Below are 17,118 nucleotides of genomic sequence, written 5' to 3' on the forward strand. Positions count from 1 at the left end.
CAAATGCCAGTTTGTATGCACCACTTAGGCTTTAGTAGTGAAGTAAGAGAGGGAAAGAGCGAGAACAAATGGGCGGGATTGGCACAAAAAGATAGATGGTACATGAGAGAGAGAGAGAGAGAGAGAGAGAGAGAGAGAGAGAGAGGGAGGAGGTACATCCAATGACTTGGGTAAAAAAAGATGTGATTTAATGTATGGCACTTGCAAGAAAGAGTAAACGGGGGAGAGAAAAGAAAGCCACGCATGGCACATGAGAGGAGAGAGAATACACCATATACAGTCTGCTTTTTTGAAATGCTTTGGGATGTGTGCTTACATATATTATGTCAGGTTTGCTAATTGGCTTGGTAGATGCAAAAATTAGTAGTTGAGAGTATAGATGAGAGCGATATAGATATAGATGTAGAGAGAGGTTTGGTAATTGGCTTGGTAGATGCGAAAATTAGTAGTATAGAGTATAGAAGTGTAAAGGTGAGAGCGATATAGATATAGATACAGATATAGAAGCGGTCTATTTCTTTTGTCATGGACTTTGGACATTTTCATTCTCAACATCGCCATCATCATTGCGGGAGCGATATTAGTAGTATAGAGTATAGAAGTGTAAAGGAGAGAGCGATATAGATATAGATACATATATAGAAGCGGTCTATTTCTTTGGTCATGGACTTTGGACATTTGTAGTATAGAGTATAGAAGCGTAAAGGTGAGAGCGATATAGATATAGATACAGATATAGAAGCGGTCTATTTCTTTCGTCATGGACTTTGGACATTTTCATTCTCAACATCGCCATCATCATTGCGGGAGCGATATAGATATAGATACAGATAGAGAAGTGGCTTATTTCTTTCGTCATGGATGTTGGACACTTTCCTTCTCAACATCGCCATCACCATTACGGGTCAAGGATTCGCCTATATAAAATATCCGACAGAAGAGACAGACGGAAGGACGTAGGCAGGAATAGAGGTATACGGGGAGGCAGGCAAGGGGATACGAAGCGAGCGAAAAAGAAGAGGAAAACATCGAAAGCAGGTGGAAGGCAGCGCCAGTGCAGATTGACAAAACCAGCCGCATGTGACTGCCTTCCTTTCAGGATGACTACTACGATCGGTAGGGAGGTCATAGATCTTGAGACAGGATGGAATTTGATGAAGAAAGGGATCACAAAGCTCAAGAACATCCTCGAAGGTGTACCCGAGCAACAGTTCAACCCCACGGAATACATGATGCTCTACACGTATCCTTGTCCGGTCGTCTTGTCTTTGCGAATTGTTGTCTGGTTTATCATAAAGCAGGTTTAGGTTTCTAGTGTCCTTGACACTGATTTTGATCAGTACAATATACAACATGTGCACTCAGATGCCCCCACAGGACTATTCGCAGCAGCTGTACGACAGATACAGAGAGTCTTTTGAAGAGTACATCCAATCTATGGTGCGTATAATCTGAATCACATCGTCATTTATGATTCTGTAATGCGGTTTTCTCTGGTGTAAGGTAAGGCCTTCTCCTTTTTATATTTAGGTTTTACCTGCTATCAGAGATAAGCACGACGAATTCATGTTGAGAGAGCTGGTGAAACGATGGTACAATCACAAGGTCATGGTTAGGTGGTTGTCACGCTTCTTCAAGTACCTTGATAGACACTTCACTGCTCCGAGATATCTGCTAAATGTATCTGATGTTGGTTTGATATGCTTTAGAGATCTGGTAAGTCACATATCTAGAAGCACCAGAATGTTCTATGTGTTACTTATGTCTAGCATCTGAGAGAGAGGCCCTTCAAAGTGTGCATCTTTTTTATTGTGGCAAGTTTGTCTCCTTTCAGGTTTACCAGGAGATGAAATCTAATGTAAAGGATGCAGTGATAGCATTGGTAAGGGCTTGTTTCTTTACTTGGCTGAAAGCTTTGTCTTACAAATTTTAGAAGTGTTGCCTATGTGAATGATCGCCAATCTTTGGATTGGGTTGCACAGATAGATGAAGAGCGTGAGGGTGAGCAGATAGATCGAGCTTTGCTGAAGAATGTGCTAGGCATTTTTCTAGAGATTGGAATGGGAACAATGGGAACTTATGAAGGTGACTTTGAGGAGTTCATGCTTGAAGACACTGCTGCCTATTATTCTCGAAAGGCTAGTTTATGGATTCAGCAAGATGCATGCCCAGTCTACATGCTCAAGGTGCCATTACGAACACATTGAGCAATTCTGATGACTTTCTTTTGGTTTTTCCAACATCTTATGCTGTGTGATGGTCTGCAAGTTTAGGCTGAGGAGTGCCTGAGGCAAGAGAAGGAAAGGGTTGTGCATTACCTTCACGTTAGCAGCGAATCAAAACTTCTGGAGGTATCTATTTGTCTTTAGAAATTTAAGACATTGGTGTGTTAAGAACTGGAGATGTAACCTGCATAATTTGAAGGAGAAATATGGATATTTTTGCATGCACCCAAAGATTATTTCGTGGCTAGTTTTTCAGTTGATGCATTTGAGCAGCAGAAGTTTGGCTCACAATTCCTGCTTAGTTTGTTACCTTGAGTGCCTGAGGCAAGAGAAGGGAAGGGTTGTGCATTACCTTCACGTTAGCAGCGAATCAAAACTTCTGGAGGTATCTATTTGTCTTTAGAAATTTAAGACATTGGTGTGTTAAGAACTGGAGATGTAACCTGCATAATTTGAAGGAGAAATATGGATATTTTTGCATGCACCCAAAGATTATTTCGTGGCTAGTTTTTCAGTTGATGCATTTGAGCAGCAGAAGTTTGGCTCACAATTCCTGCTTAGTTTGTTACCTTTGCTGTGATCTGCTAGTTAGAACATGCTTCACAAGCTTGAATACATTTTGCATTTGTCGTGTGGATACATGGAGATACCCTGAGCAAGCAGAGAAGAGGAAGTACCATATGGATCAGTGGACATACGGAGCCACCAATTCTAATTATGAAAGCTGAAGTTAGTTCACTACTTGTAGCAGCTTGTCTCTACACAGTCAGGATAAACTGGTCTGTATTTCATGGGACTTCTCTAAGGCTAGCCATGCAACAGTAGTGGCTGAATATTGGCTTCCCAGCAAATCTTCAGATTGTTCAACAAATGCATTGTACATCAGTATTGGCTGAATATTAGGTTCATAGCAAATCTTCAGATTCTTCAATCAATGTATCATGGATTGTTGGTAAGTTGTAAGTTTTGTGGTCAAATTTTGCAGACAGTGCAACAGCAATTACTATCTCAGTATGAGCAGCAACTTTTGGAGAAAGAGCATTCAGGCTGTCAGGCTTTGCTTAGAGATGACAAGGTTCCACTTGATTCCACTTGATTCTGGTGGTTGATGGTGCTGTATTTGCAAAGTCCTGTGATGAGTGAAAATTTGTCCAACTGGAGGTGCTGAAATTAGGATATTAATGTTTTTGGCTGTAGGTTGAGGAGCTTTCGAGAATGTATCGGCTCTTTTGCAACATTACAAAGGGCCTTGAACCGATTGCCGATGTATTTAAAAAGGCAAGTTGGATTTTGTAAGCCATGCTCCAAATCTTGATATGCATTGGGTTCTTGGGCACAGACATACCATGTCTCTATAGCACATGCAACTCCCTTACTTGGAGTACTGCATATCACAAAGGAGCACTGTCTTAGCTGGAGCTAATTACATGATGAGAAAAGCTTGTCCTTGTGCTCTCTACTCTCTTCTGCTCAGAAAGTCCACACTTTCTGTTCCATTTCTGAAATAGTGAGCTTTGATTTGTTTGAGTGACTCTAAAGCCTGAGTTGTAGCTTTGATTTGCTTGAGTCACTCTAGAACCTGAGTTGTAACAGTAGCTTGCATGTAAGATTTGCCAAAGCACCACTGAAATCTGAGAGCTTTTGTCACCATATCTCTCATTTCCACATGACATGGGTGTTTCATTTATATAAAGTCTGGACAGATGTTTTAAAGAGCTTGCATTGGTTACTGCTTTAGTTTTTATAAATTTTATCCTGGTTTTGGACACTTCTTATCGACGCCATTCTGCAGCATGTGACCGATGAGGGAATGTCACTGGTAAAGCAAGCTGAAGATGCAGCTACTGCTAAAAAGGTACTTTAAACCCAGTGAATTTTCTAATCAGCAGATCTATGGAGCCAGGTTGTTGAAATCTTGTTACATGGTGTCATACAATAGTCACTGGAAAAAAAAGGAAAATTTAATTGTTACGTCACGTGAAGCAGGCAGAGAAGAAGGATATTGTTGGTGGCACAGATCAGGTACATACCAGGCACATCAGTCTTTTTGTGAGTTTTGTAAATATTGATTTCACAATCTGCTTACAGACTCTCTTAATGGCAAAGGAGATGCAAGTCTGAAATTCTCCAGCTTGGCTTTGAATCTGTGTGAAATGTTTTGAATCATTTCATTATCCAATACTCACTGCCTTTGGTATTTTCAGGTGATAATAGCTTAAGATATATACTGATCGATATTTGACCTATATAATGTCGTAGGTTAGTGCTTGAATTTTGTGGAACCTCCAAAAGAATGCTGAAGCTTTTAAGGGTCATCAGTGTACCTTGGACCTTCCAAGTGGGTGGAAAATGTAAGTGAAATTTCATGTTGCTCTTTTCGTCAGGGCCTTGATTTGCTGGTCCCCCTTATGAGCCCAAACCAGGTTTGGTTGATGAGCACTGAGCCTGTCACCAGCCAGAATGATCCTTCTGCATCTGTTCAAGCACAGCAGGATGCATGAGATAGATATTGTCCAAGGGGCACTAGAGGTTCTCCTTTGCAAAGAGGCTATGCAGCAGAGGACAGCAGCAGTCTTGGTGGGAATATTGTGAGATGTGCCCACCCCTAGCTAGGTTAGACGAGGTAACATTTAGTAGTTGTTCAGACACCTCTCCATGAGCAACACCGTTTGGACCCCATAGGATGTATAGACTTAGCTAGTCGGATGGTTGTATTGGAGTGACAAGGCCTTGATCCACAAGGGTTGACTTGAGGGTTCCTATATTTGTATGGTCTTCCTAACCAGCAAATTCCTAATAGCAATCTAATGCCCAATTAACAAATATCACTTTACATTCAATCAAAGTTGAGAGTGGCTAACACTACACTTGGTTTGAAGAGAATGTGAAACAAGGGGAATCTAAGTGTTGCCCCTTTTGTTGTAGCATAATAGTCGCACATCCAATCCCCTAAAACAGTGTTAGCTTAGGTTCTATCTTTTGTAACTAGGCAGTTATGATTATTTGGCTCTAATCATATGACAATGCCATCCGATTAATCAAGTCCAACCCATAGAATGCACTGTTTTGTAGAAGAGATGGTTGATGAATAACAACCTTGCAGTTAACTTCGAGGTAGGAAACATGGTGATATAGAAAGACTATTAGTGGGAGCCCAACAGTTCAGAGCTGGTAATGATTGGTGACGAGAGTAACAATGATCGTGATGATGTGTTCCAAGTGGACAAGGAGCTCAAGTTGAGAGTGACTCCTTTGGTAGTACTCACTCAATCCATGATCTGGGTGGCCTATTCATCATGATCTGCTTTGGTTAGGAGAGGATGTTGATTATGAGGATAGTGGAGGTTCTGAGAATCATGGCTGTTGATGTGTGTGGGCATCCTCTTAAAGCATGGTGGTCTCTTTCTCAGTGTGACAATGCCCTATACAAATGCTACAAGCCCTTGAACTATAAGGCTTTATGAACCCTATAATAACCATTTTCACTATTTTAAAATTAAGTTCTTTGATGAGAACGCTAATTTTTAACTCAATGCCCTTTGGACACTTAAGTTGTGCACATGTGAGATTAATTTGACTATGTCATGGTGACAAGTAATCCTACTTGGGCAGTGGAGGACATTGGCAAAAGGTATTGTGGATAGGTCAGCTAATTTGATTGTATGTATTGTTATTACACTTGTGTCTATGACTGGAAATTGTTTCTTACTTTCATGATGTATGCATTACTTGGCTTAGTAGGATGTAACTAGCAGTGGCTACCTCCAGCTGTGAAGCTGAGCACATGGGGTTCTACATCTCATTTTCATTTCCTCTGACAGGTAGAGGGCATTGGTAGCTGCAAGGAATTCAGTTTCTGACAAAGCACATTGAGGTACACTGTCATTATGACACAAGGAACAGAGCAAGCATATTCACCAAAGCTTTATCCAATAGAAAGCTCAAAGTCTTTTGCAAGGCTATGGCTTGCCAGCATTTGGGGATGAAGCTGGTGCATCTTTGTTCATGTTTGGCCTTGCCACTATTTGGGGATGGAGCTCGTGCATCTTTGTTCATGTTCACATCATTTCCTCTAGGGGTTTTGTTAATACATTGTATTTGTCAGTTGGCTTGAACACACCTACAAGTGGGCAATTTCTACCCTCTTGGGTTTCCACTACTTTGGATAAGGTTACAAACCATAGGGTTTGTATTTCTATTTTGTTTTGGCATGTTAAAGTGCTCTTGCTTGCTGTTTGGTGTGCTCTCTCTCTCTCTCTCTGTGCCATGTGCACACTTTAGGGTGCATCCAAAATCTCGTCACTTCCAGATGTGCTGTTCGTTAAGTTTGGAGAACTATAATCTCATGTGCACCTCCTGCACTTTTTTTTTTCTTGTGAAAGCTGAGAACATTGCACTCTTGTTATTAGAGCACTGCAAAAGACCTTGAAGGCATGTGAAAAGCTTTTAGGTTAGAAATGGGCACTTATTTTTTTAGGTCTCTTGTAACTAAACAGATTGAATGAGTGGTTGCTGTGTGATATTAAGGGATCTGAATCCTCCACAAGGGGAACGAATATCGGTATGTGTTTTTGAAATAGTACCAGGAAGATTTTCACACGTGCAATTATGCTTATCTTCCATAGCAGGGCGCGGGGCTGCCATGTAGTTGGTGTTGTGTTGTCCCATCACAATGCTGTTACATTTACTAGTATTGTAGAATTTTGAAACAGACTCACTCTTTGACTGATCTTGGATTGGTTGTTGATAGGTGGTTTGCGTTTCATGTATAGGCTGTTTGTGTTTCACATTGTCGCTAGCTTGCCACAGTGTGAACCGAGTTTGCCTTTATTATTGTTCTAGTCTGTCTCTCCTTGGTAACATGGTTCTAGACGATAGATGGGATTTAATGATATCAGCTCATAGATTAATTCCTGAATGTTGCTTCAACATTTCTTTTCGTTGCAGGCATTTGTACGAAGGTAGATGGGATTTAATGATATCGGCTCATAGATTAATTCCTGAATATTGCTTCAACATTTCTTTTCGTTGCAGGCATTTGTACGAAATGTGATTGACTTGCATCACAAGTATTTGCAGTATGTGAGTGAATGTTTCGCACGTCACTCACTTTTCCACAAGGCAAGGTGTGTTACATGCAGTCATGCTTAAGCAGAGTGATTTTTGAGCTTTTAAACAAAGTTTTCATGTTGCTGGCAGGCTTTAAAGGAAGCATTTGAGGTGTTCTTCAATAAAGGGGTTGCAGGCAGCACGAGTGCAGAACTTCTAGCAACATTTTGTGATAATCTTCTAAGGAAAGGAGGAAGTGAAAAATCAAGTGATGAGGCCATTGAGGATATGCTAGAAAAGGTTCCATGGTTGTTTTGCATCTGTTAATTTGCATTTGGAAAGTATGGAAGCTAGATCAAGCGACATAATGTATTGCAGGTTGTCAAACTTCTTGCGTATATTAATGACAAAGACTTGTTCGCTGAATTTTACAGGTTTTTGATCTTATCTAAGATCTTGACTTCTTGAATATACATTTTTCTCCCTTCTTCAGCATCATTAGTATTGCCTGCAGGAAAAAACTTGCTCGTAGACTTCTCTTTGACAAGAGTGCCAATGATGACTATGAACGAAGTATCTTAACAAAATTGAAACAGCAATGTGGAGGTCAATGTACATCCAAAATGGAAGGCATGGTAAGTTGCTAGCTTGTTGAAAGCCTTGGGGCTTGTTCATATTGAATGATAATTTGCTGTTCTGTCTGCAGGTTACTGACTTGACATTGGCAAGAGAAAATCAGGCTTCCTTTGAGGATTATTTAAATGAGAACTGCGAGTCACACCCTGGTATTGATCTGATGGTCACGGTTCTGACAACAGGATTTTGGCCTAGCTATAAGTCTTCAGACTTGACTGCCTGCCGAAATGGTATGCTTTCAGATTAAGGTCAATTTTCCCACAGATTCATTAAAGGCTCCATCTTACAGTAGGCTCAAGTTTGCAGGTTAAATGTGTGGAAACTTTCAAAGAGTTTTACCAAACCAGAACAAAGCATCGAAAATTGACATGGGTTTACTCATTGGGGACATGCAATGCCATTGGAAAGTTCAATTCGAAGCCCATTGAACTCATAGTTACCACCTACCAGGTAGTCCTACACCAGAACAAAAGTGAATCAAACTACTCGTTTTGGTGTCAGCGGCTTATCTTTAGCTAATGTTTTGTCAGGCTGCAGTACTATTGTTATTCAATTCAGCAGACAGGCTTAGTTACTCAGAGATAAAGAGTGAGCTGAACCTCACAGATGAGGATGTTATAAGGTTGCTCCATTCATTATCTTGTGCAAAGTATAAGATTCTGATTAAGGAGCCCTACACCAAGATTGTGGGAAATACTGATGTCTTTGAATTCAATGGGACGTTCACTAACAAAATGAGACGAATCAAGGTACTTCATTTTTTGTACTTCGTATGCATCTAATTATCTTCAGCTTACAGCAAACTAATATTATCGTTTTCTATTCCAAAAAAAACACAAAACCAAACGAAGATCCCTCTTCCTCCCATGGATGAAAAGAAGAAAGTTATTGAAGATGTGGACAAAGACAGGCGCCATGCCATTGATGCTTCTGTTGTCCGCATTATGAAGAGTCGCAAAGTTCTACCCTATCAGCAGTTGGTATTGGATTGTGTAGAACAATTGGGACGCACATTCAAGGTATAAACTGTATTTCACACTCTGTAATGAGTTTGATGCAGCTAAACACGTGGATTAGATAGTTCTGGATAATTTCTGAAGATCTAAACAACTTTTTCTGTTCAGCCTGATTTCAAGGTTATAAAGAAACGGATAGAAGGTCTCATTGCTCGGGAGTATTTGGAGCGGGACAGCGAGAACCCCAATATAGTTAGATATCTCGCTTGAATACTAGACGAGTTCCCTCGACGATCGTGACGGAAGGCTCCCTGTGGAGCGAGTGAATATTTGGTCGATAACTAAGCTCTTCTCATTCCGAAGCGAGTCTCTTCTAGGAGTAGTCTGATGTAACATCCACTCACCGTTAAGCTTGCAATGCTTGCCGGTGGTGGTTCAAAAATCGAATGTTCAGAAGATGCCTCGACCGTTTGTGGACTGGGTTTGTTGGCATACGTTTCGCCCACAAAAAATCTGTTCGTTTTGGCGCACGTATTCTCTTGAGTAGCCAAACGTGAGAGCATGCTTTTCATGTCATTTGTAGGAGCATGCGTGTGTGCCTTAACCATCTCCTATGATGAGATCCGCATCAGTTCTGGTGCTTCTGTAATATAATTTATAGATTATAGAGGCCTTGGGCATTTTTATGTAAAGCAATCATTTTCTGGATGGCAGCTTCAACATCCATTTTGGGAGACATTTCACGATTTTTGTTTCTTGAAAATGTTTTAACTAATAGAAAGTAAATACGATTTACATACTGCTGCAGTGGTTATGGTTCAGTACAAACCATAAACCATCTTTCATGATCAACCAGTCCATAACTTTATCATCCCATATACATAAACTTTCATAGATAGCTTCTAAGGTGTACAATCCTTTGCTCAATGTGAACAAGGATGCCGAAACGGGGAAATCTGAATGAAAGGGTGAAGCTAGCAAGTACTCTGAGGCTGCATTTCTTATATACAGGAGGATATTTGCCATTCTCTTCCATTTAAGTCTTACGTTCCTTCCATTTCTTATACACAGGAGGATATTTGCCATTCTCTGTTCCGTTTCAGCCTTACGCTCTTTCAGAGACCTGCCTCTTCCTCAGTTTCATGCCATGCTTGATCAGGCTTGCAGACTCTACCTGCCATAAAAAAGACCATTTTGGTGTGGGAAGAGAGAAAATTTAACGTAAAAATTTGCATAATCTCTTTGGAGCCAGATATTCCAGAGAATAATGGCCCTTGTCAAATTGCAGGTTTTTGTAGGGAGGCGGAGCATTTCTTTTCGGGTGATGGGAGCAGGGGCGGAAAGGCCTAATGATGTAATTAAGGAAGTTCAAGAAATCTTCATTGTACCTGCAGGGTGCAAGACAAAAAGAGATGAGCAACCCTTTCACAGATCACCTTAACACTCAGGGCAGCGCACATTCTCAATCCCTATTTCCAATCCCTTATCCCTTGTCCAAGTACCTTTGTGCATGATCAGACGACACAGTGATGAGATTTTTGCAGGAATGTTTCTGTTTTTGTCAATTTTTGTGCCATTTCAAATCGTATCGAATCTCTATATTATGTGCAGTTTTACCTTTTCTTCTGTGCAACTTGAAAGCTCATTTTGGTGCATTTACGCAGGTTCCCATTAGTTTGTAAGTACAATTTAAGGCCTTTTTCCCAACAAGCTTTCAAATTGACCCGTGATAAATCTCGAGAATTCGATGTGAATTGTTGCTAGGTTGAGTTAGGCATGAGCGCTTGGGTAGAGATTTCTCCACCTGTCACGGGTATATTTGCTTAGCCTATACGTATTTGCCTCCCTAAATGAAGACGTGTCAAATGAGAGCGTCCTCTTTGAATCCAAGGACACTTGGTAGTCCCTTTATCTGTTGATATTTGTGATATTGTCGTATGTTGAGGTTTTGCATAATCCTTATGCTGGCATGATACATTTTGGTTGACTATATCCTTTGGCTGTTCTTGAAGGCTTTGAGTTTTTTTTTTTTGGTGGAAATAATGTGAAAATGTGTGTAGTAAATTTTAAAGTAATGCAAATATGTATTAAAAACCTGAGAGAGAGAGAGAGAGAGAGAGAGAGAGAGAGAGAGAGAGAGAGAGAGAGAGAGAGAAGCATCCCTATAGATCCCTCAAAGAACCCTACAGTTATAGCTGAAATCCGTAAGTTAAAGTGACCTAAGAAAGAAGGAAGAAAAAGAAAAGCATCCCTTATAGATTCCTCAATCCCTTGAAGGGCATTTTGAATGCGTGTCTAAGTTCTCAATTTACTAAAATGTGTTTGCATCTGCATCTCTTATAGATTCCTCAATTCCTTGAAGGGCACTTGGGGTATGCACACATTTTTGCGTGCATGCGTGCGTGCACACACACACACACACACACATTCTCTCTCTCTCTGTCTCTCTGTCTCTCTCTCTCTCTCTCTCTCTCTCCTTGCCCAATCTATTCTTCATGGATAGAATGAGTGCAAACTTTTTGAACAGAATGTCATTTCTTGTCTTCATCTAGTCACACATTGCTTTCCTATCCATTCACATCATTGGCATGTAATAAGGGCTTATCAAGACATATCTTTGTTGTGAGTTCATATGCATGTAATTGGATAAATTTGAGGCAAATAGTCAAGAAATGTGTAGTTAAAAATTATTTTGCACGTGTAGTGATCATTTTGTGTGTGGCTATTCAATAGGAGTAAACTTCGTTACCATTATCAATATGCAATTGTAACTTGGTATACATGCAAGCATGATATGACATGCTACAACTATTTGGTGACATGCATTACAAGATTTGCTATAGTTTTTATATTTTAGTTCAACACAAACATAAACTAGCATAACTAATTCAAGAAAGCCTAAAGAAAATATTGCCCAAATTTGAAGGAAGAGCATAAGGGTTTACCCATAAGAAGGTGCATCTTAGAGCTTTCAAGTCCTACACCCTTCCATTTTCAATTGTTATGGAGAATGGAGAATGTTACCATATTTACAAAATTTGTGGAGATTTAATCTCTACTTCTTTGGGGATCTCCATGAAAATTTTAAAGTTGCGGTTAAACAAGCAACTCTCAAGCTTTGGAAAGAGCTTTTGTTGAGTTTATATAATCCACTTCAAGACATACTTTGTTTTGCTCTCTTAGAAGCTTGATAATGTTGGAGGGTATCTTGCTACTATCTTTATAAGTTTGAACTGTAGTTGACAGCAATCATATTTAAAGCTTGTGGAAAGCAGGTGCATGAATGTTACGTTCTTTATTTATAGTAGAGATTCCTAAGCTATTATATGAACCTTTTTCTTTTTATGATAAGTAAGTTCATAAGGCCTATCCTATTAAAAGCATAAGTTTTATCTTGGTTGAAGTCTCTATGTGAATTAGATTTATGTAATCATGCAATAGAAATGTCTCTTTCATGTGGCTAGGTTCTCCTCTTTATGGTTTGAATATTGTCAAAATTCTTACTTACACTTACTTAAGCAACGTGTCATGTTAGAGACCCAATCAAATAAAGATAAATGTAAGGTTAAGGTTGATATGTCACCTCTACTTTGTTCTCTTTAGAATTGGCCTAATTTTCAGAATAGGGCATATAGGATATCAATTGTAGTTTTAGAACAAAAAAGCATCATGGAAAGAAGTTGTAGAAATTCCTCATCTAAAAGCCTAACCTTGTACTTCATATGGTCAAGTGATGTGTTCTAAGCCCCAAGTGTAATTATACATCAAAAGGGCTATATTCAAGGTTTGCACAAATGGAGGCCCAAACCCCTAAAAATTTTGAGCCTTAATCCATGCAAAATGATTAAGAGTCCAAGCATTAGAGTACACTAGGACGAAATAAATCCTAGAAGAATGGAAGTTAGAGGTTCCTAAAATTTTTGTAAGGAAATTGTTGTAGACAACATTAGAGCAATAAATAGACCAACATAAGCAAATGGTAGAAATGAGAATTCTAATTTGATTCATAGAGACTCCTAAGAAGTATCTTGCAATGATAACTTTTAAATAAAGAGTTATAACTAGCTAGCATGGGAGAGAACAAAAAATGTCAATTTGGAATTGTAGGAAGGTGACCTAGGCTAACATTTTTCCAAATTAGTAAATGTTGATGTAAAAATTAGTAAGTTCATGATGAAATTCGGAATTAATGTCATGTCCTCTAACAAGAGAAGACTTTGTTTTAGCAAGTTCTCATTGATAAGAAGTTTTATAAATAGCCTAGATTCTTACTAATGTGCAATTCATGTCAAATAGGCATTATGCTAGAAACTTTGGAAAGCTCTAGTGAAGGTGAAGGTGAAACTGGAGTATGAAATGAAATCTTGAGCTCATACAAAGCTGGGAAGAAGTGAAAGGGAGCTGGAGAAGCAGAGTGAGGAGTTGACCATGCTCAACTGAGCCCTAATATCATGTTAAAATGTCAGATCTAGAGCATGGCAGGAGCTATGGAGTTTGGAAGATGAAGACTAAATTCATGTTGACATGGACAATGAGTGGACAACTGTTACACAAGTGAATTAGGTTTCAAGATGGAAGCTTGGACTCATAAAGACAATCTTGTGTAGTGGATTGACAATGACACTAACTAAAAGAGGAAAGCATCATGATATTGTATTCATCATTATGAAAGTGTAGTCAAGTACAATGCTTTATAGAAGTTGGGTTGTTCCACTCTCCTCACTATGCACATGGGATTCAAGACATCTCTTCCTGGAGCGTACATCATTTGTCATTTCTCAACATGTTGAAGGTGCTGCTTCTTGGATGTCCAAGGTGTAGAAATTCAAAGCCCTATCTACTATAGAGGCAAAGTATATTGTAGCCACCACTGAGGCTTACAAGGAGGCTCTTTGGATAGGCCGTTTGGTGGCTGACCTTAGTATTGCTAATATGGTCCCTACATTGCATTCGGATTCTATGAGTGCTATTCAATTGGCCAAGAATCTGGTCTTCCATATGAAGACAAAGCACATTGAGGTGCATTACTAATTTATCATAGAGGTCGTTGAGGACAAGTCCATTGATCTTGTCAAGATCTCAATTGACCAAAATCTTGCAGGTCTGCTTACTAAAAGTCTCTCACAACATTTTTTCTTCCTAAAGAAGTTGATGAGCATGGGATGAGATGACGTCTTTCCTCATCCTGTTGTACTTTATGTACATTTGCACTTTGTCACTTTTTTCTTATTCTCTCCTTACTAGGGGACAATCACCTTTAAGTGAGAGTTTGTTGGGGGTAAAGGTGCATATGCCTACACTGCCAGTGTGTTCGCTACACTAATAGTAACTGCACACATGTACACTGTAGGTGGCAAGCGCCATCATTGTCACTTCATTCTTTATTCTTTCAGTGACATTATAATAAGGAAAGACCAATCACACGTTGTGATATTGGAGTTCCCACATCTTGTGTTTTTCTCTTTTTCTCTCTCACTCCATCCACCATAGCTCACACTTGCTTTTAAATCTAGGCTAAGACAAATGTTGGGTGAAGATCCTTGATCTCGGCTTTGATATTACCGGTTGAAGGGAGAAGCTCGAGTGAGAGCACAAGCAAGCAAACACATCGGAGGTGTGAGCTATGGTGTGAGAGAGAGAGAGAGAGAGAGAGAGAGAGAGAGAGAGAGAGAGAGAGAGAGAGAGAGAGAGAGAGAGAGAGAGAGAGAGAGAGAGAGAGAGAGAGAGAGAGAGAGAGAGAGAGAGAGAGAGAGAGAGAGAGAATTTGGAAACTCTAACTATCACAATGTGTGATTGACCTTCCCCTATTCAAATGTCACTGAAAGAATAAAGAATGAAGTGATAGTGATGGGTGCTTGCTAGCTAAATGTACAAGTGTGTGGGTACTACTAGTGTAGTGAATACACGGGCAGCATAAACATAGGTGCCTTTACCTCCAACACATGTGACATGTCCATTAAGTCTATAATCATTCCAATCATCAAATAGATCTTCTTGGATTTTGGTGAAGCCATTTCCATGTGCATGATTGAGATGTTCGGTACATACATAAAGGATAGATCAACCGCTTCAACATCCAACTTTAAACAATTATTTTACCCTCAAGATTACATAAACTTTTGGGCTTGAGTGTTTCTTTAACAAAGTTGATTGTGCCACTCCTTCTGATATGAGAGTTCAGGAAGAATTTCCCTTAACTATTCATCTTATAAAGGTCAATCACTTTCATATTCACTTCTTGCAAGCCTAAAACCCGAGGCTTTCCTTTCTTCAACCAAGCCATACAAATGTGCTTCTTCTTGAAGCATGTCCCATGTATGTTCTACCTTATGATACATAGCCTGAGACTCTACCAAAGATAAAATTAGTCTTAAGTGTTTAGATCCAAACCTCTTAGAGAAGCATAGGCCTATTGGTGAATCTTCAACCCATGTGAGCCAACTTCTTAAGTGATATCATTTCACCATTGCCTCACTAGAGGTTAGTATTACTTTGTTTGTCATGCAACAACTGTTATTTATCCTACATACCCAACATCAATCCAGACTAATCATACAAAAAAAAAAGCGTCAACCCAACCCAATTGAGTGTATGCACTTTGTGGATTGAGGCAAACTGCAAAATTTCAGCCAAAAGCTTGAATTTGTGAGTTTGGATTATCATCACATTCATAGATTAAATGTTAAGTAATTTTGATCTTGCTAGCACTTGCTTGTCTCATTAACAACCGGGCCTTTCTTTGTTAATATGTTTACCTATCTAATTAATATTAGATTTTTTCTAGAACCACTCAAGCTTGCTAATACTTTGGATAGTTTGTAGAGCACAAATTTGACACTTTAGAGTATTCTTCTCTTTCCTCTTCTTATTTGGCATGGTGCCTAGACTCATTAAATAATATCAAGCATCACAGAATTTAGAAACCTTAAGTTCACATATGAAATTCAAAGCTTTTCTCTCCTATTTCTCTAGGAACTCCTATGGCTTGGTCCATTAATCCCACAAGGTATAAGATTGCTTGTCCCCTCTTGAATGGTAGGTAATGCAGACACTTACAAGATTTTACTCGTATTCACAACAATACTTCTAATCTTAGCCTCAAATACATGTAGATTCAGAAAAGGAAACCTAAAGATGATAGTTAGAGACTGGAACACCATTAGGTGAGAAGTTGGCTAACCACGACAAGCTATGAACCAAATAACCCAAATGAGCACGAGAATATCAGTTCTTTCTCCACAAGATCCTAGAAATTCTCGAAAAAAACTATTGAAATTTTAAGTAGAAAAGTTTCCAATATGTTTGAATGGTAATTTTGAACCATTTGGAGAATCATCTTCCATTAAGGCTTGCCACATAAAGAAGAAGAAGACATTTGTAGTGGTAAAAGCATAGTATATAGAACATAACAACTCAATAGGAAGATTGGCTGCTACCTTGACCACCCTCTTCTCTTTTGAAGCATTGACCTTATGAAGATCAACATCCCTAGCTTGAAGGATAACTTGTACATCGAAGGACTTGGACCATGCATAGGCAAGATTGAAGTCTAGAGTTCGAACAATTTAGAGAACTCATCTTCTAGTAGGACCACCCCATAAGATGAAGAAGACATTCATAGTTGCAAAATCATAGTATATAGAACATGACTTAGAGGAAGGTAGGGAGATACCTTGATCGCCTTTTTAGGTGTAGATAGAAAAGCTAGTCTCCTTGAATAATAGAGCTTATGAAGATTGAGTTCCATAGCTTAAACAATAACATGTAAATCAAAGGACTTGGTCCATGCATGAGTAAAGTTAGAATTAGATGTTGATACTTGAGTGTTACCACTACCTCAAGTCCATGTTCTTCCCTTTGCATGCTTTACCTGCATGCAAGCAAGTAAGCAAATGAACAGTGCAAGCCATCTATCAACAAGAAGTCAAGTTTTTCACTCTATCACCTAGTTTCTTGCTCTCTTTTTCCTAAATGTGACAAAGTTATCCCACATTACATACATTTTTAACTAATTAAATTTACTTTATTCCATATTGCTATAAATTTTTGATAGACCCTTATGAATTTTATGCCCTTGGTTGTATTAGTAGATATGGTTGAATTAAAACTGACCATGTCATTTTTTCTTTAAATGGGTAAGAGAAGGCGAACCACCATGATCACTAATTGGAGAAAACTATGCAAAAGTATTGCCAAAAGAACATGCATGGAAACAATTTTGATAAAGTTGGACGTTGGTCAACCAAATTCTA

General features: G+C 39.1%; 1 pseudogene across 1 annotated transcript; it reads left to right on the forward strand.

Moving 5' to 3' along the window:
* The first annotated feature begins 774 nt into the window (after positions 1–774).
* On the forward strand, positions 775–9,661 carry LOC148013543 (cullin-1-like; annotated as a pseudogene). The gene is made up of 19 exons (XR_015688952.1): positions 775–1,243; positions 1,341–1,440; positions 1,531–1,716; positions 1,835–1,882; positions 1,983–2,186; positions 2,274–2,351; positions 3,211–3,300; positions 3,423–3,503; positions 4,018–4,080; positions 4,212–4,247; positions 7,260–7,346; positions 7,425–7,574; positions 7,653–7,708; positions 7,789–7,909; positions 7,981–8,140; positions 8,217–8,360; positions 8,441–8,659; positions 8,762–8,929; positions 9,035–9,661. The product of XR_015688952.1 is annotated as a cullin-1-like (transcript).
* Positions 9,662–17,118: the final 7,457 nt, after the last annotated feature.

The sequence above is a fragment of the Lygodium microphyllum genome, chromosome 26 (genome assembly GCF_053477565.2).
Source record: "Lygodium microphyllum isolate KBCC chromosome 26, Lygodium_microphyllum_v1.1.10, whole genome shotgun sequence".
Taxonomy (NCBI): Eukaryota; Viridiplantae; Streptophyta; class Polypodiopsida; order Schizaeales; family Lygodiaceae; genus Lygodium; species Lygodium microphyllum.